The sequence below is a fragment of the Crassostrea angulata genome, chromosome 1 (genome assembly GCF_025612915.1).
Source record: "Crassostrea angulata isolate pt1a10 chromosome 1, ASM2561291v2, whole genome shotgun sequence".
In the NCBI taxonomy this organism is placed as follows: Eukaryota; Metazoa; Mollusca; class Bivalvia; order Ostreida; family Ostreidae; genus Magallana; species Magallana angulata.
This window is the reverse complement of record NC_069111.1, coordinates 16157049-16184038: the sequence shown is the minus strand read 5'-3', so window position 1 is coordinate 16184038 and position 26990 is coordinate 16157049. Positions and strand designations below refer to the sequence as shown.

General features: G+C 34.1%; 1 long non-coding RNA gene across 1 annotated transcript; it reads right to left on the bottom strand.

Annotated features, from left to right (window-relative positions):
* Window positions 1-19801: 19801 nt before the first annotated feature.
* On the bottom strand, window positions 19802-25358 carry LOC128192828 (uncharacterized). The gene is made up of 3 exons (XR_008244569.1): window positions 25322-25358; window positions 20033-20699; window positions 19802-19920 (listed from the first exon to the last, which is right to left on the bottom strand). It is a non-coding gene; the product is annotated as an uncharacterized LOC128192828 (long non-coding RNA).
* Window positions 25359-26990: the final 1632 nt, after the last annotated feature.

Genomic DNA, 26990 nt, shown 5'->3' with positions numbered 1-26990 from the left:
ATGAGGCCAGGGACCATGACAACCTCTTTACATGTGATGGTCTTATTAGTCCCCTACCGGTTTCACCGGAGGGGACTATAGCTTTCCTCTGCGTCCGTCAGTCCGTCTGTCCGTCCGTCCATCTGTCTGTCCGTCCGTCAGTCGGTCCGTCTGTCTGTCCCACTTCAGTTTTCCACACTTTTTAAGGTCTTCCGTTTCCAACGGAAGACCTTTCTATTATTGTGCGGGTTAAGATTATTCTTATTTTTCTTTTTTTTTTTTTCTTCCTAGACGCGAACTTTGAGGCTTCATATCTTGCTCATTTCTGAACGGATTTTGCTCAAATTTTCAGGGCTAATGGAATTTACAAAACACTATCTTCACCAATTCATAAAAGTTAGAATTCCCTTTCCGTTAACGAGTTATTCCCCTTTTAAAATTTTTTAGGGCCTTTGGTTTCCAGACAAAGGCTCCGAGACTATGATAGCAGGGAATGGGAATCTAACGAATTTGAATAACAAAGACATTGAAGTTGTATACATCGGTTTTTGTTTTTGAATTACGTTCCTTATTTAGGAAAAGGTAGGGGGTCAAAAACAGGATTCCAAAAAGTGCAAAAATTTAGACATATTTTCCTTTATATCTTTTTAACGAAAAATATTTTGTTAAAACATGTAGAATAAAAGTTGTGCAGAATATCAAGGGCTTTCATTTGACACCAATAAAAAAGGGCTGGCCTCTTAAATTAAGGGCCAATAGCCCCTAGAAGTTTTTGCTTAATAACTCAAAAACGGTTTGGATTTTGATATAGATGTCGCTGGAAAAGTTGTTTGTTGGGATCTCATAAAGGTCGTAAAAATATTTTTTTGTAAGTGATTTGTGTAGTATGAGTGTAAAAAGCTTTACATGTTGACATGTACCTGTTTTCATTTGACAAGTTAACGAAAGTCTTTGTGCGTACAACTGGCATAAAGTTGCCGCAGAAAGTATGCTGGTTTATACAGGAGGCATTAATTTATAAGAATTTTTTTTTTGTTGGAGTACATGCTTTTTTTTTAGGAGTTTAAGTCATTGTTGTTAAGTTCTTAGTGCACAATCATTAAAAACGGCAATTGGAAAACAAAACATTCTTTTTCTTTTCTTTTTAACCACAAAATATGGAATTAAAAAACTCTATGCATTACATTTTATTTATTAACTCCATGCATTTAAAATCTACCTTGAATCAGAGCTGTGTGTGTGTGTACCATTACGTAAGCTCTCCCTCGCCCGCGGCCGAGAAAATCGGTCACCATGCTCGCGGCTGGACTACCTAGCGGTCAGCGGTTATCTAATACACGAGAGTTGCGTCTCTCATATATGAGTTTATTTAGCCGCGAACTCAAGAATTGTTTTAGTTTTGATTACACAAAATCTTTTGTGGATTAAACGATTGGATGTCAAGTAAGAAATAGTTCATTTAATTAATAAAAGCAATGTCATTCTCTATAGCAATAATAGACTAAGATCAATTGTGGGGTTTAAGTTTAAAATATATAACTTCTATTTGATAGAGTAAGGTCATTATATTGCAAACTTTTCAAATCTTCCTTGGTTGTGAGCTGTGCGTTTCTGTGCGTTGTACCTTTACGAAATATATTCTTTGCCCACGGCCGAGGAGATCAGCGACGGCTGCATTACCTAGCGGTAAGCGGGTATTTAATACACAAGATTCGCACACCGCGACTTACACTTACATGCATATGAACGTGTTTGAGTTAATATAGCCGTATATACAAGAACTGTTTTAATTTTATGTTATAAAAGTTTGTCCTACTTGTATATATTTAATTAAATATTTGAGTGTAAATGAATATTAATGAACGATATTACTCCAAATCGGAAAAATCGTTAGACATAAACTAATGGTTGGTTTGTTTATGTAAACTACTTTAAAAACTGTACAATTAATGTTTTAAATCAACCCCCCCCCCCCCCCCTCAAATATTAAACATTTAAATGATGATAATCCCTCGCACATGGCTGAGGAGATCCGGCGAGAGTGGATAAGTGATCCGCGGTCGGTTCGCGTTCTTCTACATGTACCTTATGACGCGTTTATGTTTCATATTTTGCACGGACACAACTATATTTTATTATGTTTTCAACTATTATATTGGTTTAAGATGAAAAGATAAATTTATTTTACTTGTACAGTTGATTAAGCATTGATTTATACGATAGCGTATAAGGTAGTTTAAAAATCAAATCAAATTATAATCAAAGTTCCATGTTACATGTTTGCGGTAGGTGCTAGCACGATAAAGGAATGCCCTGAATTGAGGCATTCGATGATTATTTTAAAAAATATTCACATGAGTTTAAACAACTTTAGATTAGATTCTATCGGTCACATATTAATCACTACTGTAGTTTCATTGTGGAAGCGAACTCATTGCTGCCCCCCCCCCCCCCCCCTCATCCCGCCCCGCTGACTGGTGCTCGCGCTGGATTTTTTTTTTAATTGGAGAAAAGATAGCAAGATCTGTCGAAAATCATTTTTGGTGGTTTCTTATGTGTAACATTTTGTTTCACTTTCCCACCCCTTTGTTTATTCGGCCAGTCTGTGTTAATTCAATTGCCGCATGCGACCGATAATCTTGTGTCGCTTCAGCGCACACAGCTCAGAACATTTATAGCCCCAGGTCATCAATTGTTATGTAATTGAGTAACAGTTGGAAGGGTGATTTTACTACATAAAATAATAAAATCATAATATAATCTATTTGAATTGAGTATCATGCGTATAGATTCCCATAATAATTAATTTTTTTATTACCTTTCTATGTTTACATTTAATTTTGTTCAAATAATTAATAAATTTTCTATCATTTAAATTGTGTGCTTCATCAAATACGTATTCCGATTACCTTGAAGTCATTAATTTTCCATTGGCTTTTGACAAAAGAGAGACGCCTGACCATCCAATGAAAACAAATACACAGAGTTTGATTGACAGGTTTAGCCAGGTGCAGGTCTCACCCGATGTCCAAGGTTATGTGTGCTGCTTGTACACAGCCGAATGGTCTCAGTAAGAGTTATCGATGTAAATAAATAATAAAAATACATGCTTATCAAAACATGATCGTGCAAGTTAAAGTTGATTTAGGTTTGTTCCAATAGAAATCATGTTTCACTAACTGTATTTAATATTTTTTATGTATAGCGAATTTTAATATTGTTTCAGTACTGAAACATCGCATGAAAACGTTAAATATACATGTAATTATCTGTTACTAGTCGTCTTTTAATATATATACCTTTCTTTTGTTTGTTAAAAATTCGCTCAATTTTGTTAAAGTAATGTAAAACACGGGCGCCATTTTGAAACAATTAACTTGTCAGAGAGTTCCGAATGAAATCTGATGAACGTTTCACACGGTTCTCGCACGCTTTGCTCGAAACGATTTACACGCTTTGCCCGAAACGCTAAACGGTTTACATGAAACTCTAAAAGGTTTACACGAAACGTTTCTCGCACGTAGGCCGCACGCTTTTTTGGTGTAGTAGTACGTTTTAGGGTCTGTAAATTTTGTCAGCACGCAATTCTAAACGTGCACATAGTCTTCAAAAATTTAGAAATATTTTAATATAGAAGTTATCTTTGAGAAAGGTTTACGTGTTTTGTAGGCGGGTTCAGTTTAAAAAAGAATTACAATTCCTGACATGAATCATGAGTACATACTGTTTATAACAATGCTTGCTACCCTTGAACATTTAACTCGCCATTAAACATCTCACTTTTTAAAGAATGTTTGAAACGATTACATAAACTCTGCTCGACAAATAGTTTTCCTAAAATATTTTCTTCCTTTCTTTGTTTCAAAACACGTTTTATATACAGGCTTTCAATCACAACACGTTTTTATAACAAAAGCAGAACTGAAAGTATAGTAATTATAATCGTTTGACACCATATAACATATATTTTCAACTCGCAGCAACAACGGAAGACCTACTCGGGGCTTTGCCACGAGCTCTGCTCTAGTTTTCTTTATGCATTTGAGGAATAATATGAAACTTGCTGAACAGCTTCAAAATGTCAAACTACAGATCAAGTTTACACTTTTGTAGCGTCTGATTGACATATTTTCGAGAAAATTAATGTTTTATATTCCAATTTTTTAATGTTCGGGTTCGTTATCGGGTTAGGTGTGTAACTGAATAAACGAGGTCAGTATGTAGTCAGTATACTGTGCGTTACTTGTACCATTCATTTCCTGTACCATTCCTTTTATCATTTCTAACAAACAAATGAATTCTATAAAATAGTGTCAAGCATTGTGTTGTAAATTTAATCGGCAGGGTTTTTTTGTATTATTATTACAATCGGGTTCGTTGTCGGGTTGGGCTGTTTAACTGTTTGGTTTGATTCGGGGTACAGAAGACGGTAAGAAATGATATTGTGCATAACAGTGCATTGTTTTCACAAATTTTTACCAGCGAATACAGAATAGACTTGGCGAAATTACAGGAGATGAAATAAAGAGTATGATTTTACCCATTTCCTATTTAATTTCTATATCAACTATATAGTTTTAATTTCCTCTGTTCTTTTATCTCTGATTAAAGCATGACATCTCATTTACAATAGCTCTGAAATAGTTGTGTGCTTGGAAGCTTTCATAGAATAATACAAACCGGTAGGGGACGTGTATTGCTTATGCAATACTCTCAGAATGCTTGTTATAACTGTAACAGAGACACTTATTGCCTCTGCTGGGGTTTTGAACCGGGGTCCTCAGGCACGCCAGTGCAGCACTCTACCGATCGAGCTAAAGGGTAAACCCACTAGGCAGAGATAGTAGGAATGCCATATACCTGACTCTACCACATTGTCCCCCTCCAAGGAAAGAGGCATCCCTACTCTCCTGGAGTGCCAGCACCTATGGGGCGAAGTACTAGAGACAATCAGCTCTTTCACCCGCCAGAGAATACCCAGGTCCCAACGTGAACGCCAATTGTAACAGATACACTTATTGCTTCTGCTGGGGTTTTGAACCCGGGTCCTTTGGCACGCAAGTCCAGCTTATGATCGAGCAAAAGGGTTAACCAGAGCTAGTAGGAATGCCATATACCTGACTCTACCACATAACAACCACATGTCCGCAGACCATTACAACCATATAAAGTTATAAACCTATCATGGTCCCATTAAAACAACCTACCCCGTAATACATGAGACACCAGACCATTATATAACCTACATACACAACATGGTTTCATTATTACAACTTCGTTTCATTATTACAACTTCATACATGAGACCATGGACCGTTCAAAGTCTCATTATAAAAACTACTGTACATTTATGAGACCCATACTGTAGCATTCTACATACATGTCATGCATGGCTTATTATTAGCAGCCACATTAAAGACATTATGAATAATAACATCCAACACACGTCATGTTCTCTACATAACAACCTAATATTGGACACCATGAACGTTAACCATATGGTAAGACATCTGTCGGTGTATCATGCGGGTATATCCTTCTAAGTATTTTTAGAATCGGTAGGACAACAAAGTAGTGCCTTTAAGCAAAATAGTCCCTATACTTGCAGAGTGTATATACATTTATTGGGACATTTTAAATCAGAATGCTTGACACATGTCAGAAAATAGGATTTGCAATTTTAAAAACATGTGTCAAAATTGATTAATCATTTGAAGGAAAGAATTGAAATTGTTTGATGTACACCCCTTTCCAAAACTGAGAAATTTCCCACTTTGACTTTCATTTTCAGAGTTTTTCAATACAGCGAATTTTGCCGGAAAACGAATCCGACTTCAAACCACGAAATTTTAACAGGAAAGAGACAATTTGATGAGCTTTCATTCAAGAGGTCCCTCGTTGCTGAACAAAAATATTGCCTGAGCTATGAACCTTAATGTTAACATTACCGCCTATGGAAAATGCATTGGTGGACTATACCCATGCAAGGCAAATATCAGTGTCTTTATCAACAACAAACCTGGTTGGACGGTAACTTTTTGTTTGTAAAATCCTTAAAAAAAACATGTCCAGGATCCTATGGTTAAACTATGTGATTGATTAACGATCTGTTTGTCAGTACAGAATAGTACATTAAAAAAGGGACATCTTATTAGAGACAATTAAGCTCTGCTGGCACCATATTGTCTGTCTATCTATCTTTCCGTCCATTCGTCTATCTAAGATCTCTTGTCCGGAGTATATCTTCTCTCCCCTTTGCCCAATCTGTCTCATACTTAACCCATCTTTAGGTAATATTTTTAGGCTTTGAAAACATAGTTTCTACAAAAGGATCATGGGTCATTACAACCTAAATATGTGTCATGGTCTCATTATACCAACTACATGTAAGAGACTCAGGACCATTACAACCTACAGTCCATACATGTCATATGGTCTCATTATATCAACCTAATCCATACATGAGACTATACAAACCATCCTATTGTCTATTACTTGAGTAGGGCCCTTTAAGATGGTCAACAATTCAATAATATTTAGTGGTTTGTATCTGTGATTGTTAGACCTGTTCGAATACCCTTTGTAGAGCATCAGACTAGAGATTCGGGGGGAACAATTCGATGCCCGGTCTGGTCCTTCATTTCTCCCATCCCGTTACCTTTGGTGGCTTGACCAGCCCCTGGAACTGACAGGTGAACTTCTGCCAGGGGAAGAGCCTTGGGTGATCTTGGAGGGTAAAGATCATTTAAGGTGCAAGAAATGTGACGGTCATGCCGGTTCGAATACGGGCACTTGATAGCTCAGTTGATAGCTAGCATCTGACAAGAGATTCAGGGGGTCAGGGTTGGAATCCTAGATGCAGAAAATGTGCACAAAACATCTACAAGTGTTCACAGTGACACTGTATTGAGCTAGTAACCTTACTTATATTGTACATGTACTTAGAAAACACCTAGATGTGTTACACCAATTAGCTAGATAATCCAATAAATATTTTAAATTTGCAGTGTAACATTGGCTGAGAAAAAGAAAATGGTCTTGGTGACAAAAAAGAAAAAGTTGGGCCCATGCAGCTTTACAGAATGAGGAGGTTCAGGTGGGTGTTGTTTATCAGGTAATGAAAAAAAGGATGATTTACCGTAATATTGTTTGATACCATACGACTTTGTCCTTTTTGTAAGACTACATGAAGTATTGTATTATGTTTTTTTCCCTAAATTCAAAGAGTTGTAAAGACCCTTTCACAATTGATGCATGAGCAGAAGCAATAAAATAAAATATAGATTTGGATTGTAAACTGTTGCTGAAATAATCACATATGAAAAAGAAATATTCATACCAAATTTGCACTATCTAAAGCGACTGTTATGTGAGGTAAACACATTAAATATTGCAATATTTATTGTATCTATATGCAACTGTTGTACAATGAAAACAAGTTTTGTAAGATAATGCAGTAGGACCACTCTACTGATCAGGAAATTGGACATTTAAATGTGCGCCAATGCAATTGGATGTGCGGCGTTTATTTGATCATGTGTTACATGGTACATGTACGAACACTCATGTAAGTCAGATTGGGTATATATACCGCTTGTTCAATTCCAACGCTGTGCTTGGAGATTTAGTGATGTCAAGGAGGTATTGTTGCTTCAGCATCCATGGTCAAATATTCACATTTAGTGTAATTTCCCCTTATGTTTGCATTGGAAGCCAGCATTACATTTGATTTTCTGTAAACAAACTTAGCCTTGTCAGAGTGCATGAGCAAATAAGTATTGTCATCACAGGTTTTAAAATTTTTTTATTATTGGAAGATCAAATGAAACGTTCAAACTTACATAACCAATTTGATATGTAATTATGAAAAATAATTCTTTAATCATATCTAATCATTAAAAAAGAAAATTCCTGACTAATTTCTGGCAGTATATTTTTAGTTGTGGAAGTGAACTGAATAACATAACAAGATTGTGCCGCCAGAAAGATCTAAACTACATTAGATACAAATTTTAAAAACATTAACCAAACTCAGCTAGGAGTATGTATTATGCAGTAAATTATATGAGCTTTTTGCTCTAAAACTATCTTTATAAAGTTGTCTGCCCTTTACAAACATTAGGAAAAAATCATTTTCCCAAAATATGTATGGTAAATAATGAATTTTTGGCATTTTCAAAATTTCAAAGGTGAATCTTTGTTATTTAATAAACCCTTAAAATCACACCGAGATTTTAGTGACCATTTGAACAACATGGTTGCAAACACACATAGATATGCATGGGCAGCTGCAATTTCTCTTTTGACTGTTAAAAAGTGTGAATAGACAAAACACTGCAAGACATTTGTATTTCTGTTTGTGCATTGCATTACGATAATTTGGATTGCATTTGGTCGTGTCTGAATTAAGTGTGCATGTCTACTCTTTTGAGGAGACTGGACGCAATTACTAAAATGCATGCAACAAATGTAAGACATCATGCAACATATGCGAGAGCCAAAACATTCTGATCACAAAGTAATGTATAGTGCGCCAATTGCGAAAGGGTTTTTAGGTAAGCTAAAATAGCTTTTAGAATCATGCAACATCAGATGGTTCAATTAGCCTTGTTTTGTTCTTGTGTTCAATTATACTTCAATTTCATTGGAATTCATCATTGTCTGCTGCTATTTTGTAGATATTGTAGATGTGGATAAAAATATTCTGCCATGCTTCACATCAAAAGAAGATGCCATGCCTCATTTTGCAGTGTCCAAAGGTCCAAGTAAGCATTGTTTTTGTCAAACTTTAAAGGAAGATACTTAGCTAGGCCTTGTACCTCTCTGGGCATTTCCTCAGGATTAATCACTGTATTGTGTATATTTCATGTAAAGGAATATTTTATACCCTTCCTTACTATGATGTGACATACAGTCAAACTTCTTTATCTTGAACTAGATGGGACTGTTAAAAACTTCAAGATACCCAAGTATTTGAGATATCGAGGGTAAAATACTCAAATAAATCTTACAGATCACTTCAACATATCCATTGTATTCGAGATATCAGTGTTTGAGCAATCAAAGTTCAAATGTACTATACTTTAGGTCATATGTAAATAAAGGAGCCATACCTTGCTCTGCATTATCAGATGATTTTAGCATGGAAGCACATGTATTTTGAAAAGTTAGGTAATAAAACTTTGAGAAGAATATGATAAAAAAAAATTTAATCAGCACCTAACCGCACAAAAAAATAAAAAAATCATTGAACTAATATTTTAGAACAAGATCCTGTTCCAATCTCTGCTTTGGACACAGTATATATTGGAGTCATTTTAGATGAATGAAGAGCCAATCAGATGAAATGAACTAGCTTCATTTATTTTACAATAATTTGTAAACAAGTGATAACAATTTATATCAGTAACTTTTGTTGGCAGGGTTGATAGCGCAAGGTCATCATTGATTCTGGAGGAAGCTGGAAAGCCAGAAGAAAATCCACATGTCCAAGTGAATGACTAAGATACCCTTTCACACACAGCCACTGTCGATCACAGGGATTCAACTTGGATGAGCTTCTTGGTACGCTAATCGTTGACATTTGAGGAACCTTCCCAAGCAAGAGTACACCTGTAGTGTGTGTTTAGATAATACAATGTATAAAGAATAAGTAAAAATGTTGTTAATCATACTAAGATTATCATGCTATTTCTTATGAGAGTTCATTGTCCATCAGATTGTGAAAGATGTATAATACAAATCCTAATGGATTTATAGACTACTCAATTATTGATAGAGTGTAAAATGCAAGATTTGATATTTTCTTAAAGATATTGATTAGTTAATTATCTAGCATTAACAAACTTTAGAAGAAGGTTTAAAATTGGATGTAAATGCATACTTTGATCTGCATTTTAAGTTTTTGGGTTGTTTTTTTTTTAATTTCAACTCCTGACAGTGTATATATATACTTATTCTACAATGACTTTTCCATATATGCATTTAACACAGTCAGTTATAGAAAGCAATGTTTTTATTAGTCCCCTACCGGTTTTCACCGGAGGGGACTATAGTTTTCTTCTGCGTCTGTCCGTCCGTCTGTCTGTCCATCCGTCTGTCTGTCCCACTTCAGTTTTCAACACTTTTTTCTCTATGCGTTTGAGGAATAATATGAAATTTGCTGAACAGCTTCAAAATGTCAAACTAAAGATCAAGTTTACACTTTTGTAGTGTCTGGTTGACATATAATTCGAGAAAATTTATTTTTTATATTCAAATTTTTTAATGTTCGGTTCGATATTCTGCATAACAGTGCATTATATTAATTGTTTTCACAATTTCCACAAACCGGTAGGGGACATGTATTGCTTATGCAATACTCTCAGAATGCTTGTTTTTCATGTTCAGGTTGATAATTGTATTGCTATATGATTTGTAGATTTAACTTTATACAATTGGTCTGCATTATTTCTTTCTTGTGAAAATACATGTACATGTCATTTACAATATGTATAAACTTAATGCATTATCTGTGCTGTTTATATTTTTATGGCATGCTTTTACTTATTGAGTTCAATATGAAGGACTGTATGTAAGGTATCTTTAACATGTTTAATAGCAATGTTTGGGAAGATTTTTGTTTTGTATGCTGATCATTTGTTCTTTTTATTTGCAAACTCTAATTTTGCCTATTTCTTAAAATAATTTTAAAAAAGCCCTAATGAGAAAATTACATGTGAAATCAGACAAGAAGATCTGACATATAGCTTCTTTTCATGTATCATACATCTATTTCACAAACAAAGATCATAATTTTTATTATTTAGGAGTTTATTGAAAACTCTTTTATGTATCACAGCTTCTTTAAAAATCTGTTATACACTGTACTTACAAAAAATATCCAGAGTAACTTAGAGAAAAGTATTTATTTACTATTTCACCCTTTTTGATAATTGAATCTTGGAGTTGTGCATGTAATTTATGTGTTAGAGATAAGTCCTCCTTTGTTATATTTCTTCATATTTTACAATCATCTTGCTTGTTTTACATGCATGTAATGTGTTATATTCTGATCTTTTACATGGACTATACAACACTAGAAAAAGATATGATATTTATATTGATGGGCTGTATTGCTGTGCTTTTTTTTTTTGCAAACCATTATATTGATAAGTTATGAATTACATGTATTATTATTATGTGTGTTACTATATTAACAAAGCTGAATGGAGTTATTTTTTGATTTATTATAACTTTTGGGTTTAGATTTATAACCAATATTGAAAGTTTTGTATGTATTACTGAGGCCACACCAATATACCCGGTAATTTCTTGTTCATCAGACATCCAATAAAAAGAGGTACAAGCCGGTGAGCGATTGCTTGATAAAATTATAATTTTTTTGTAGCCAACATATTTGGGCAGTACATAAATAAATTTGTGCTGGCGATTATATTTTTTCTTCTTGTTCTTGATATATGAATAAAAATGATTTAAAACACAAAAAAATAAGGCAGATTTAGAACAGAAAACAGTGCAGAATTTCCTGGATGCGGGAAATTATAATGATATTATTTTTAAATTAGTTTTTATTTAAATACGATCATGTGGGTCAAACAAACAAAAAATTATATTGGTGTGGCCTAACATGACTTCTTAATTTAAAGAATTAATTAGTTTACATAGACTGTGCTTATAATGAAATATGTATCATAAACACTAATAAATCAGCAAGAATTTAATCAGAATGATGTTCTGTGTTTGTTTGTATTAATAAGATATGTATGTGGAATTCTTCCGTGGGAGCATTGCCAATGTGGAAATTGCATGCATTCTTGTAATTTATGATGCATCTTCAATTGCACTTCATTCTACATCTACACTTTTCCTAAAGAGGACATTTATTAATGTTTGAAATATATCCTATCATTTATTTTACCGGTAAGTTAAATGAAATATTCCCGATAGTAATATCTCAAGACATTTTCATTCGTTCTTGAAAATGTTTTCGGCACAACAATTACTGAGTAAAATTTTGCTGGATACGGAGGTTAGCAGAAAATAATTTTCATGTTTATTCGGGGGAATTTATCCAAATGGTTATAGCCTGTCACAATCCGGATATCTGATTATTTTCAGGGCAAACGATATGTGCATTGGAAATTGCTAAGTAGTCAAATTTTTACCGATACGAACGAAGAAGAGGAAGAGTCAATGAGTGGTGTTCGAATAGCAAAATAAGTCAGCTGTAACTGTCTCCTTACTAAAACACACCAAATATTTATCTAAATTTAGTTATAAAGTACATTTGTTCAAAGTTAGGTCACTGCATTATCCCGGAGATTATGTATGTGTTAATTGTTGACCTTATTAATAAATATTATTCATATTTGTCTAAACTACAAATAAAAACAACTTACAGACTCTCGTGTGACTTTAGGGCTAACTGGTGTCTTCTTGTCTATATAGTCTTCAAATGTTTCTGTTTGTCACTTTGTACAAGTAGATGAGACTTTTTATTCTATAAATGATGATTTTCGTACTCCCCATAAACATCACAACAATTTTGCGTGAGAGTGGAAAAGTCACCTGCTTCAAGTAAAACGCTATACAAGAACGGAATGAATGTGTTTTGTGTGTTGAATACGCTTATCACTGAATGAAATATACGTGCACGTTTTTCATTTTTCCGATTCATTTATTCTTGAACATTTTTTATTGTTAATTTTACTTTACTTATTCACACCGTAGTAGAGATGGTACGCGATGTGTATTAATATATGCAGTTGTTGTTTATATCGCGTATAGAAAATTTAATTATAATTTATTGAAAATTGAAATCTGAAGAGCAGAACAGATAAAAGGGGCTAATTTTTAGGACATACACAATTTTCAAAATGTTTCGACATGACTACATGTTGCTGACACAATCTCATCTATTTCGTTTGGTTTCGAAGTACATGTCATTATTATAACATGTTGCGAAACCATTTCGATATCATTTCCCATTCCAAATTCAATAAAACAATTGTATCCATAGATACATGTACATGTACATTGTTAAACACGAAGATATATTTAAGAGATTTCAATGGTACATATACCATTGAAATTTTCAATAAAAACTGGACGCAAAATAATGACATTCGTCTCCTATGTTAGTACAGATTCCTTTTTTTCTAATTACATCTTCCACCTAAATTCCTGTTTCATTTGGTAAATCATTTACTAAAACTGATATGATAGTATTTCTAAGTAACTGATACTATGGGTGCCGCCGTCTGTCTAATATGAAATACTTCGTTTGGTATGAATTTATATAAAATACCAGAAATGTCTCTCGCTAAGCTAAGTTTCAACAGTCGTGCACTCTCCATTCTTGTGTGTTGGACCCGTAAATGGTTAAGGGTTGGGGTTAAGATAGCGGTTACGATTAGGGTTGAGATAGGGGTTAGGGTGGAGGTTGGGGTGGAATTAGGTTAGGTGTAAGGTACGTGGGGGATTAAAGTTAGGCTTAGCTATAGGGTTGAGATGGAGATTAAAGTTAGGGTAAAGCGGGGGGGGGGGGGGGGGTTGAAGTTAGATTTACGGTTAAGGTTGGTATTGAAGTTAGGGTTAAGGTGGGGGTTGAAGTTAGGGTTATGGTAGGTTAAAGTTAGGGTTAGCGTTGAAGTGAGGGTTAGGGTTATGGTGAGTTGAAGTTGGGGTTAGGGTTGAAGTGAGGGTTAGGGTTATGGTGAGAGTTGAAGTTAGGGTTATGGTAGGTTGAAGTTAGGGTTAGCGTTGAAGTGAGGGTTAGGGTTATGGTGAGTTGAAGTTGGGGTTAGGGTTGAACTGAGGGTTAGGGTTATGGTGAGAGTTGAAGTTAGGGTTAGGATTATGGCTGAATTTTTGGGGGTTTGGTTTAAGGTACGGGTTAAGTTAGGGTTATGGAAAGGGTTGAAGTTAAGGTTATGGTAGGTTGAAGTTAGGGTAAGGGTTGAAGTTAGGGTTAGGGTTGAAGTTAGGGTTAGGGTTATGGTAAGGGTTGAAGTTAGGGTTAGGGTTGAAGTGAGGGTTAGGGTTATGGTGAGTTGAAGATTGGGTTTGGTGTAAGGTTGGGGTTAACTGAGGGTTGAAGTTAGGGTTAGGGTTGAATTAGGGTTAGGGTTGAAGTTAGGCTCAGGGGTGCTGTAGGGATTGATGTTAGAGTTAGTGTTGAGGTGGGAGGAATTGGGGCTGTTTAGGCTAAGGGGGGGGGGGGGTTAAGTTATAGGCGTAATGTTGAATTGTTAGGTATTTATTTTGACGAGTATGTAAAATGTAATTATAGATGAGTAATCATTAATTAAGTTGAAACCAATGACACCTGCTTCGGTGAATAAGGTTTTGTATTTATTCTGAAATATATATGTAGTCACAAAAGGGGGCTTTGACTAAGAGTTTGACCATTTAAAGCTGCTTTTTGGAGTGGAGTTAGCACTGGTTATGTTGTGTATTTATTCCTGAAGTTTGAAAAGGTGCTTTGTCTTTAAAGATACAATTAATGAGACTGTATTATCAGAGTGTGTTTACTGTGGATTATTTCGAGGTGATATGGGACACCTGCCGATATAATATAGATAAAAGAACATTATAAGTATGTCTTTTAAAATTTTTGGAATTTCAGAAATTATAAAAGCCCGAGCGGATTCAAATTCATGAATTCCATAGTCTTGGTACACCTCTCACCCAAGATTTTTTTTTATAAAATCCTACTCGATTTTATTGTTTATTTCAATCGGTAGTGCGTCATAATATGGAGGTGTCCCAGAAGACTCAAATAGTATTATATACGACTAATATCACAATCTTTCTAGATGTAAAAGGTTCTTACAGAGTAAAATTCTAGTATGAAATAGATCTCCTCTGTAATTTAATCTGAATATTACAGAGTGTACAAAATTTTGATTCGATGGAATATCTTACTACAAATTGCTCTGTACTTCAAAGTTGAATGCAAATGATGCTTTAAATTTTTAAAGAAAGCAAATGATAATTTAGTATTTCAAAAGGTGCATAGTTTTGCACAGGTACTTTAAAATAAGCATACTTAATCTTTATATTTCTGAATTTGCGATCACTTCCTTTACGATTGATTTTGTGAAGTTGTGAAATCATGGAAAAATTGGTATTATCATCATTGGTATATATAACTGGTATAAAGCATACTAAACACACACAGAGAGAGAGAGAGAGAGAGAGAGAGAGAGAGAGAGAGAGAGAGTGTGTAAAAGTCCAATCACTGTGATTTTCCAACCATGCTGTCATTCCCCCATGATGTAAATGCAAGATACCACAGTATGACATGTTATTCCACTGCAATGATACAGTAAGAGACTTTTGACATACTAGACCATTAAACTGGAATTATGTTATACCATATTAAATATTAGGTTCAATTCTGTTTAGATTATAAACATGTTGTTATGCTGATTAATTTTTTAATGATTACATGATTGTGTAAATATATGAAAATATAATTGTGCAGGAATGCATGCATATAAAAAAAATCAATGGTATTTATATTTTTTTTTATTATAAAGTAACTAAATCTAATAATGTTACACTTTATCATAATCATTTTGAATGTTCTTAAGATAATATTTAAAACAGAGTTTTAAAATATACAGTGAAACACAACAGATTTCTGGATCCATGCATATAATTTTTTTTATACATAAATAAAGACAGAGAGCGCCTGTGAACAATATCTGTAAAATGTTAGAACTATTAAAAATAAATCAGTTGAAATTTGTTTTACACTGTATCAAATTGTATCATATTGCTTTTTTCTACCATAAATAAAAAGGCAAAAAATGATGAAATTGTTGACTGTAATATAAGATTGTAACATAAAATAAGGCAAATGATCTTTTTTAAAATCATAATTATAAAATTTGTAAAGCACTAAATATAATGAAAATACCCATAAGCGCTTTAACATTAAAATGCATGTACAAATAAATGATATTTAAAGCTGAACACTGCTCGTAAATAGGCACCGTCACACAGATACATATACAGGTATATAAACCCTTCGATTTTGTTACACCCGATTGCACACCTGAACCTCCTGCCTGACATGTAGTATTCCTTTCGTGGTCTTTAGATTTTATGCATTTTTTTCTTGTTTTATGTTCATTTTCCATAGGCGTCGGAACCAGGGGGGCTGGGGGGGGGGGGCTTAACCCCCCATTTTTTTTCGCAAAGTTATACCTAACCATTAGAAACATAGCATGATAGAGGGTACAGCCCCCCTTCCCCCCCCCCCCCCCCCACACTTTTTCTCGCAGGAAAGATTATTGTTCCTAAATATACATTGAAAGATTGAGAAGGTATACCCCCCCCCCCCCCAACGGATTAGGATTTCCATGATTTTGGGAATTACTTTTTTCTCAATATTTCTGAGGATTAGTATAGCCCCCCCCCCCCCACTTTCAATTTGCTTCCGACGCCAGTGTTTTCTGTTCGTAAATAATGCATTGACCAATTTATTTGATGTTAGTATTCGCCTGGCTTCAAAAATTCGTAAAATTTGATAATTTCATCGCGACCGGGTAACACGGCGAGGCAAAATGTACGTCCACACAGGTGAGACCTCTACAGCGAAGTACTTTGAACTGTTTAGAGGTCTGTCCCTAATATAAGGGTTGTAGGGACAGCAGTGATTAAAGAGAAATATGGCGGACAGTGTCTATTTAAGAGCGGTGTTCAGCTTTAACTGACATAAGAATTAAAGATTAATCTATAAATAGAAAAATAAAAATAGTAATAGTAAAAGTTCTGAATACTTTAAGGCTTCTACTGGCTTAACAAAGAATTCAAACAATGGAGTCATAAATATAGCCCAGAAGAAAAATAACCCTTAATATTGTTAACAGTAAAAGGCCATCCTAAAAACTGAGTCTTTAGATAACTTTTAAACATGGAATTCTCAGAGTGCAATGATCTTGCTGGGATATAAAAATTGACAAGGCCTTGAATATAAAAAGGAGACATCCATAGAGTCTTTGAATACAGTTACAATAATGTTTTACTGGGACTGGAACTCTACTGGCAACCAGTGCAGAGAAATCAGGGTTGGTGTATTATGATCCTGCTTCATAGTCCTTATTATTAAGCTAGCTGCAGTATTCTATATTCTCTGAAGTCTTGATAGAGTGCCATTGCTCATAGTTTTCGAGAACATTGTAGAATTTAGGAGCTTAAACAAATCCTTGTGGAACTCCAAATATTGGCTCATAATCAGATGACACAGGTAAGATAACTGCAGCCACAGGTATTTGATATCTGTTGTTAAGGTAAGATTTTTATCCCCCAAAAAGTGTCGCCACATATGCCATAGAAAAATTTAAGGCAATCAATGAGGATAGAATGGTCGATCAAGTCAATGTCTGCAGGGAATTCTAACACCAAGAGTATGGCACACGAGTTGGAATCAATGACACGACGTCAAGATGCACCTTAAGGAGAGCTGTTTCTGTGGATTAATGATTGACTCTGTATGCAGATTGGTAAATTTCATGTACTTTATTTGACACCAAATGATCTTCTGTGCGCTTGAACCACTTTTCACAGAAATGAGATGAAAGGGAGTTCCGAACTGGCTTGTTCGTTCACCATTCCTCTTACAGTTGATCCTACTAAGCTGTGGATATTAGGAGATGTCATACGAAACAATGCAACCTGAAATATATTTTTAAACCATCAATGAATAAGGTTCAGATATAGATTTAGATAACCTCAATACTGAACTACTGTATACCGTATATCCGGGGTTTTTTTCGCGTGTCACAAAATTTGCGAAAATGGGGAAAATTTGGAGCATTTATAATTTGCGCCAGTCATTTTTTGTGATTTAACTAGTTTCTTAAAGAATATAATTTCTGCGTATTCAAAAATTTGCAATTTAAAAGACATCGCGAAAAGTGAAATTAGATCATCGAGAAAATTACCGGATATACGGTATGTTAAGTATATACCAGTATTAACTATAGACATATCATTGAAGTGGTGACCATCCCAAAGGGCCCTGCTCAAATAATGGACAATAGGATGAAAATTAATATTGCTGGAATTGCTGAAACTTGACCTGTACTGTAACTTACTTAATAAATTTTCCAGCTGGCATAGAACTTTTAATTCAATGTCATTACCCCTTACCATACATACAGGCATTTTTGTTCAATCTGAGCAAGATTAAGCAACTGATTATAATGAGATAAGTTATGACCTTCCCATTAATTTGGTTCAGTCACTGCACACCATTAACCTAAGAGCTCTCTTTATGTGGAGAGGAGAGAAAATATGCACCAGACAATTCTGGAGTCATATCATTCTGCTATGACCTTCACATTTGAGCTTGAAACTAGGTTTACAGTCTCTGAAACATTCTACTTTCTCATTTTCTGTGCGCTCACTTGTCCTCTCCGCTTCGCTCCGTTCGCACTCACCATGCACAAAGCGCTCACTGTTAGCTCACCATGTTTTCACAAAGTGTTCGCCTTGCATTCTATGTTCACTTATCGTTCAGTCAGAATATATTATATTGAGGCTGATAACAATACATTATACATACATGTAGTTTTTTTGCTATTTTTTCCTGATTCCTGATACCCAATGTAAGGATAACTCCCAAGGCACCCCAAATAAATCGTTCATCTTGCGTTCACATACCGTTACTCTTCACTTTGCTCTTGCGTTTGCACTCTGTTTCCACTCTGCGTTAATTCATTCAACATTAACCATTCATAAGCGCTCACCAAATTCCACTAAGCGTGAGCTCACTGTTAAAAATATTGCTCAGCATACACTCAATGTTCACGTGGGAAATTAGAACGTTTAAGGTAGCTCCATACTCGTAAAATTCTCTGAGGAAAGTTGAAAAACCGAACTGATTTCGACTTAATAGACTTAAATGTCATCAATTGTTAGAAAAAATATACATGTCATCACACTTTTTGAGATGCCAGATAAACATAAACTAAAGCATATTTTAGCATTAGAAAAATGTATTTTTTTTCTGTTAAGAGTAAAATCTTGTAGGCAGAAATTTGTTTTTCTTGTTTAATTTTAATGTCAACTTTATCAGAAAACTAAAATTACAAAAATATTTTAAAATTAATTGTTGGAATAAGAAAAACTATAGCATTTAGACATACAACTGAGAGAAAAGTCAGAAAAAGAGTTATTTCCCCTTTGCATAGATAAAATATATTAAAATTTGGAAATTTAGTATAAAATTAAGTGCGAAAATATCTTTAACGTACAAATAATTCTAATTACATCCATGTGATTATATTCACATAAAATAAATAAAACTATTTTGCACAATTTTTAAAGAATTCAAAGTTTTACAAAAAAGTGTGACGTCACAGAACACTGGATCTACTTTAAGGGACTGTAATCAAGGTCCCTGTTAATCCTTTGACCATTGGCACTCTGTGAGTGAAGTATGATCCAGACTAAGCCAAGGGGACAGAAGATATTAGATGGACAGGCAGACCAAAGAATGGACCGACTGATCACTATAAGAAGCCCGCATAGAGGGCTTTAATTAAAAAATTATAGAAATTTATGGTTCATACACAAATAAATGGTTTATAGCTTATGATTTCATAAAAGTTAGAACATTGGCATCACACCTTAAATGAATAGTGTGTTGTTGTTACTATGACAGGTAAATCTCTTATAGATCACTTATTAATAAATGTAAAATTGAAAAATTCATCATAATTTTTTGCAATTTGCAATATAAAAAAAACCCACCAATATTACTGTTACCTATATTTAGGATAAAATTTATATTGACAAACAACTTACTGGTATTGTTTTCCACAAAATACTATCAACAAAGAATTTCTTTCTGCTTGAAAACAAATGGATCTCTAGTAGCTGTTTAGGCAGTTATGATGAATGATCATCAAATGACATTGGGATCTGTAAGAAAAAAATTACCTCGTACAATTTGATTAACATATCAATATGTATACAATTAATGACTTCAAATATGTTTTGATTGAGCCACAAGGGATAGATGGTATACACTTACAAAAGATGGATTTCTTTTATCTATCTGTCAGCTTGGCACTCTTATGTATGCCAATCTCTATAAATATGTTCCGCTTCTTGTGCTTGTTTCAGATTGCCAAAATATTGTCTCTAACCATCTCAAAATGTTTTGACCCTGCCGGGCAATGACATTCTCCAATCTACCACTTGATGGACCTGACATCCAGCAAAGATCTGGATGGTGCCAAAACCAGGAAGATGACCACTCTGCTGTTTCTTCCAGTCCTCTTATTAGTTTTTTACATGCTCTTCCCAATTGTTTTTGTGAGCAGCATCGGAGTTCCCCATAGATTGTGCAGGGAACCCTCTGCAACCAACCTCTATCAAAGACAACCAAGAGCACCATCTTTGCAGTCTGCCATCAAGTCTGCATACTTAAGCATCAGAGTCTATCAGTTTCATATGTCTCCTCACAATTTTTCTTACAGTGACACTGTCAGTATATTGCAACCAATGTCTTTGACTGCTGGAACACTAGTATTGTGTCTGGTTGTATACAGGTTAATTCAATGATGTTGGGGACAACTAACTTCCCATCAAGATCCACTTTGAGCTCCCTGTCAGGCTCTCTATCCAGCATGTCCCATAACCTGCATTCGTCTTTGCTTGATATCTGCTGGTCTTAATTTTATCCATCGCCCCTCCATCTGAATACATATAAAATAGAAAATATGGGTTAAGAATAAGGATTTTCATCATTTCCTTCCCGCAACTTACTGACGTGAGCAGATAAAAGATTCCTCTAACATATAAAACCAATTTCAAAAATTTGAGAGCATTTACATTTTAAAAGTAAAAGATCCTCTGATTCATGCTACCCTCTCCCTCTCCTCCAGGGAACAAGGACTACATACCAATTACATACAGTGTATTGGTTAGAAACCTTGGCCTCAATGGTCAAACACAGATTGCAATAGGTCACCTGAGTTACCTTTAAATGATGCTGTCACTAAGATGTTTTAATTGATTTCTTCTTTAACATATGATAAATGATGTGTGTGTTCAAAGTTCCTGATATACCAATACAATTTGTGTGTTAAAATATTACGTCTTGTGATTGATACCTTCTTAGATAAAACTGTACTGTAAATCCACTTTTTTTCGCAGTGAATTTATTTCGTGATTAACTTCCGATAAACTGGCTCACGACAACTATTATGTTTGCAACCGAGCCTTATCCATATTCATGGTGTTATAACCACCATACAACAAGGACTGGTTTGCAGCATGAAATATTTGCAACGACGAAGTTCTTGCTAACCTTGTAAAAATTTCTTAGACGCGAAGAAAAAAATTGGTTTGCAGTTTAAAGGTTGCAATGGTCCTCGGTCTTATGTATGGTATAATGAGACCATGGTGTATATTTAGGTTAATTGTTATGATCATTTGTGCTCTTATAGAGAACATGACATGACATGTTTAAAGCATTAAAATATTACCTTTATGATATGGCAGAGGTCAAACTAACTAGAAGTATATATTTTTGCTTAAAATAATTAAATCAATTAATGTGGTTAATATCAATCTATAATATTTACATCCACCAAGTATAATTTCATCTATTTCTTACGAAAATTGATTGTAAATCATATAACTCTGTAAAACTGACAGGACTGAAATCGATTGGTCTAAACCTTTCAATCATAAGAAAAATCATGGACTGCAAGAAATGACCCTCAAATTCCAATGTAAAAGTATAATCATCCATATGCACGAAACGTCTGGCGTATTTCACACGCTATTACTGGTATGTCTCTTCCTGTTTTAATTGAGACCTTAAAAATGTATTTATTACAAAGAAACCAAGCTGGAATTCATTTAGAACACATCTGTTAAAAATACTACATCTGCAATCACATATCCTAATTAACATTAAATGATGACTGGGCTGTGTTGATTGCATAATCTATTTGAAAATATAGATTGCTTACATTTTCCTGCATAAACATCATTGCGTTCAATACGTTGCAAGGTTAAATAAAACCTGAATAATTGTTATAAAATTTTTGAACATTTATCACGGGAGGTCCATACTGCCTGTGATCAATTCCAGTGTAATAAGGGAGATAAACACAAAAAGGGAAATAATTTGATCTAGGCATACTTGTTAAGGTATCCCACTACACTTACACTTATAGTTCTTAAGACACTACGTCACAAGATGGCGTTTTAATTTTTTTTTAAATTGTTTATATCGTTCGAGTGGTTTGTATATTGTCGTAGCTCAGTGGTTAAAGTATTAATATTGGGCTTCTGGGCCGCATATCATGAGTTCGAATCCACCTGGAGCTTTTGTTCATGTTTACTGAATTAAATTTTTGAAAACGTAATTTTTCATCCAAAATCGCACTTTTTTTGCCTATTTGACTCATACACTTCTTATCCTGTTATCCATTATGATATCTATCATAATCAAGTAATTATCTGCTGATCTGAGAAAATACTTCAGGGTGTATAGTGATCCACCTTAAAGCTATTTTGTTTTTATTCTACGTTATATGCTTAGAAACGAACATATTAAATATATTTTATCTAAATATTGTTGTTAGAATTATATTTCATTATAATTTTGGAAGTCTTTAAAAAAAAATAACAAGAGTTACCGGGTAAATAGCTAGGGTTTTCTCTTGAAAGCATATGAGGTAAATAGAGTTATCAGTATTATGTTGCTTAATAAATTTCTAACTACTGATCTCGATCCATAATACTTTCCTGTATCCACAGAAACCATTTTATATGATTTACATAATACATGTACAAGATGATCAACAGATTGATTTATTTAATTTTAGGCCAATGGTAACCAAAATTATCTATTTATTAATAAATAAGACAGTTAAACTGATGAAATCATTTCTTTTGAGAAAAAAAAATTCATTAATTTTACATAGGATATCAGTCAAAAAATGATTTTCTGAAAGTCGAATTCCTGGCTAAGGCTGATATACTTAATCTATGAAAAAGCACCATGTAGCAATGGCCTTAGCTTTTATAAAAGTAATGGACAAGTAGGTCAGGAAAAGTGAACTGGGTAAAATTTTATAAGGACCTATCATCTGATAGTGATACATGTTCAAGAAATATGAAAAAAATCTGTACACATTTTATTTATGTAATGGGGCATGGATCATTACCTTAAGACGATTTGGTTATTTCTTTTTAACGCACTGACGTGTATCAACAATAATTTAGGTAATTTTACTTACTCTCTATGATAAATTTATTAATATGTCAATTCATGTATGGTATAAACAATAAAATACGTTTTATAATGATTGATGTGGAATACATGAAAAATTACACACTGGTGCCCAAAGAACTCGTGAAAATATTCTTTAAAAATCCTACCTCACTCATGAACTAACTTTCTATCAATCCACAAAACACTGAATATCATAATGAATAAAATCAAAATAAAAAACAAGAGGCCCATGGGCCACATTGATCACCTGAGCAACAATCAGCTGTATGGAGTCATACAAAAATTTTGGACAATGAAGTAGGAAAGATGCTTGTATTTTGACAACATGGACAAAGTTTCATAATTTTTCTTATGATACTCATATGTGAAACATAAAGCCCCTATGGTAACAAGATGATTTTTAATCATATCATATTGGTTAAAAAAGATTATGAAAGATTTTTTTATATTCATTCCTATATAAAAATTTGATTCTCCATTGTGGCCCACTTTCACACCCAGGGATCATTGAATCATCACTATCTGTTGATGCTTTCCATAAAGTAACAGCATACCTGGTCTCTCGGATTTGAGAGTGAATTTTTTAAATGAATTTTTTTCTCTATATATTCCTATGTAAAAATTGGACGCCCTCGTTGTGGCCCAAACCAACACCTGAGGAATTTGAATAACCACTACTTTGGAATGCTTTCACACAAATTACAGCATTCCTGGCCAAATGGTGTTTTTGAAGAAGATTTTTAAAGACTTTTTTCTATATATTCCTATGTAAAAAATTTGACCCTCACCCCATTGTGGCCCAAGCCTACCCAAGGAATTTTGAACAAACTTAAATTTACACTACCTGGGACTGGTTCAACACAAGTTAGAACCATTTTAACAAGAGCTTGGACTTTGGGTAGTTAGTGTCAAACGTCAAACTACAATGTGACGTAGGCCTGTTTATTTCATTGTAGGCCACTCAGCCATTGCTCTTTGAAATTAACACGATTTGTCTGGCTTTTGAGCTAAGACTACTCAATCGGTGTATATTTCACCTGAAGCCAGCGTCATTTTTAACTTGTTTTGACGCAAGAAATAGATAGTTACGTCCTACTGAAAGTCCAAGGCCTTGTTAAAATGGTTCTAAAGCATTCCTGGCCTATTGGTTTCAGAGTAGAAAATGTTTAAAGATTTTTCTCCATACATTCCTAAATTGTAGCCCCACCTGAGGCACCTCAGCCCTGGAAATCATGAATCTACATTACCCGACAAGTAACAGCATTCTTGGCCTATTGGTTTTAAAGAAAATGATGTTTAAAGATTTTTATACAGTATTTCTATGTAGAAAAAATTAACCTCTATTGTAGCCCCTGAGGATCATGATTTCAACAAACTTGAATCTACGCTACCTGGAGATGCTTCCAACCAAGTTTCATTTTTTCTGGCTCAATGGTTCATGAGAAGAAATTCTTTTTCAATACCAAAATGTCAAAAATTCTTGATTTTTCTTCTCCTGAAAGAGGATGTAACCATTTATTTTAATAAACCCCCTCACCTAATTATTCTTTGTACCAAGTATAAGTTGAAATTGGCCTAGTGGTTCTGGAGAAAAAGATGAAAATGTGAAGAGTTTACAACAACAACAACAAAGATGACGACAAAAGACAACAGATAAAAAAAAAGAAGCTCATTTGAGCCTTAAGCTCAGGAGAGCTAAAAAACCCAGTTCACATCTGTATTTCATGCCCCCCCCCCCCGGACAATATTTTATTGTATTCTGCAGCCACCCTCGGTTTGTCTGAATAAAGGTAAGCTATATCCGGTCAATGCCCCAATATAGCCTCGTGGATTCCAATCATCTGATAAATGAATGACATGTAGGTTACAATGTGTACAAACAGATCCATTTCCCAAAAAGAGGGATTATTTACAATGTGTTTGAACCACCTTGAAACAGATATGCTAACGTTAAACCTCCACAAATTTGTGAACGATATGGTACAGATGTATATAAATACGATATTAGTTTGTTAAAAATGTTTTATATCCATGGAAATATATGAAAACAACTATTTTATGCATCACCTTTTCTAGGAACGTTGCTGAATCCGAAGGTCAAAATGGAGGAAGACGATCCCGACTACATTGTACGGGGAGAATATTAAAAGTGAAAAGTCAAGATGTTAACAACGGGGGTGGGGGGGGGTCTTATTTTTAATTAATCATTCAACTTGTCAAATGTTTTTACATTTTTAATGATTTTATTTGCATTAAGAAAGTTTCATTTAAATCATATACTCTATAAAAAACGTAAATGTTGTACATATTAGCCTATCAAGTTTTCCTATGTACCATGGATTGCGGTACAGTTTGTATTCCGTATTATAGAGAAGTTTATTTATGAATAATAATTTTTTTTAACCATTTCATTGTTCTGTACAAAAGCACATATTGAATTATTTTTAAATCGGGTTCGTCCATAAATTACGGCTTGCAGAACGTTGTCTTCTTCTAACAGTTGTTTTCAATCCGTCACGGATTCTTTTTCTAACAGCGCTTTATCAAGTCTTGCTCTTCGCGTAAGGCCTATGTTAGGAGACAGAGCTCTTTTACTAAAAGTCTCTTGTCAATCTGTACGGAACCACGGAATTCCGTTGTCTCCTACTAAAAGATGAAAAAACTTGATAGATTTCTTTTAGGAAAAGATGATAACGGTAAGGATCGGGTGGTTAAACAAGAATATTCCAGAATATCATTATGACCATGCCACAGATCTAGAGGAAGTTAAAGAGACAAAGACCAATGTGGAAATTTATTTCATACCTGAAAAATAGTTCTTTACGCCACTTCCAGGTAAGAAGTAAGTAGACTGACTAGATGATAGGGGCTGGTTTACAAATTTGACCAATCCTGCGAATACAAATGATGGAACAACAACAATAAGCATACTCAATGGGATATTGTTTTATGAAAACAAAAAAGTAAAGATGAAAAGTAATTTTGACACTGTGTTTTGACTAAGAATATTGTCAAATCATAAGGGTCATTTTTGTAACCTAAAATACATATGACACAATCTTAAATTCTTATTTACTTGATTAAATTCATAAATAGGATGTTTAAAAATATGGCATACAATATCTACGATTGTGTTGACCATGATAAAAATTGAAATGCTGAAACTGTTTTGTGTTTTGTCCCTTTGGTGCATAAATTATACATGAAAATTCATAATGTTACTTATGAATGAAGTATATGAATATACTAAATTATCACCAAAGTTTGTAATTGAATTGAATGATTTTTGAGGAGTGAAATATTGAAACTCATACACCTTGGCTGATTGATCATTTAAATTATCTTCCATCCTGGTGATAATAGCTGACATGTATTCATAAATACGCGTTATTCACGACCCGCTTAAATCTATGACTGCTGTCATTTAGTTTTTAAACTCTTTTTTACGCTATAATGAAATTTAAATTACAACAGACTGAAATATTTTAAAATCCTGTTACAGAGGGTTTCGCTGTGTTGTACTGTCATATCGGTCCACGTGCTGAAACACATCTTGTGAGTCGTGTAATTAAATCATTGACTCTTTATTTTGAGAAACTTAACCTTCATTTTTTTAATCTTTTCAATACTTTACCTATAGTTTCTTGGATCAATATTTAAACAAAGTCGTAACGATATTATGTCGCGTTTTCCTGAACTTCATTGTGTAAATGTGAACAAGGATGTAGACGAAAAT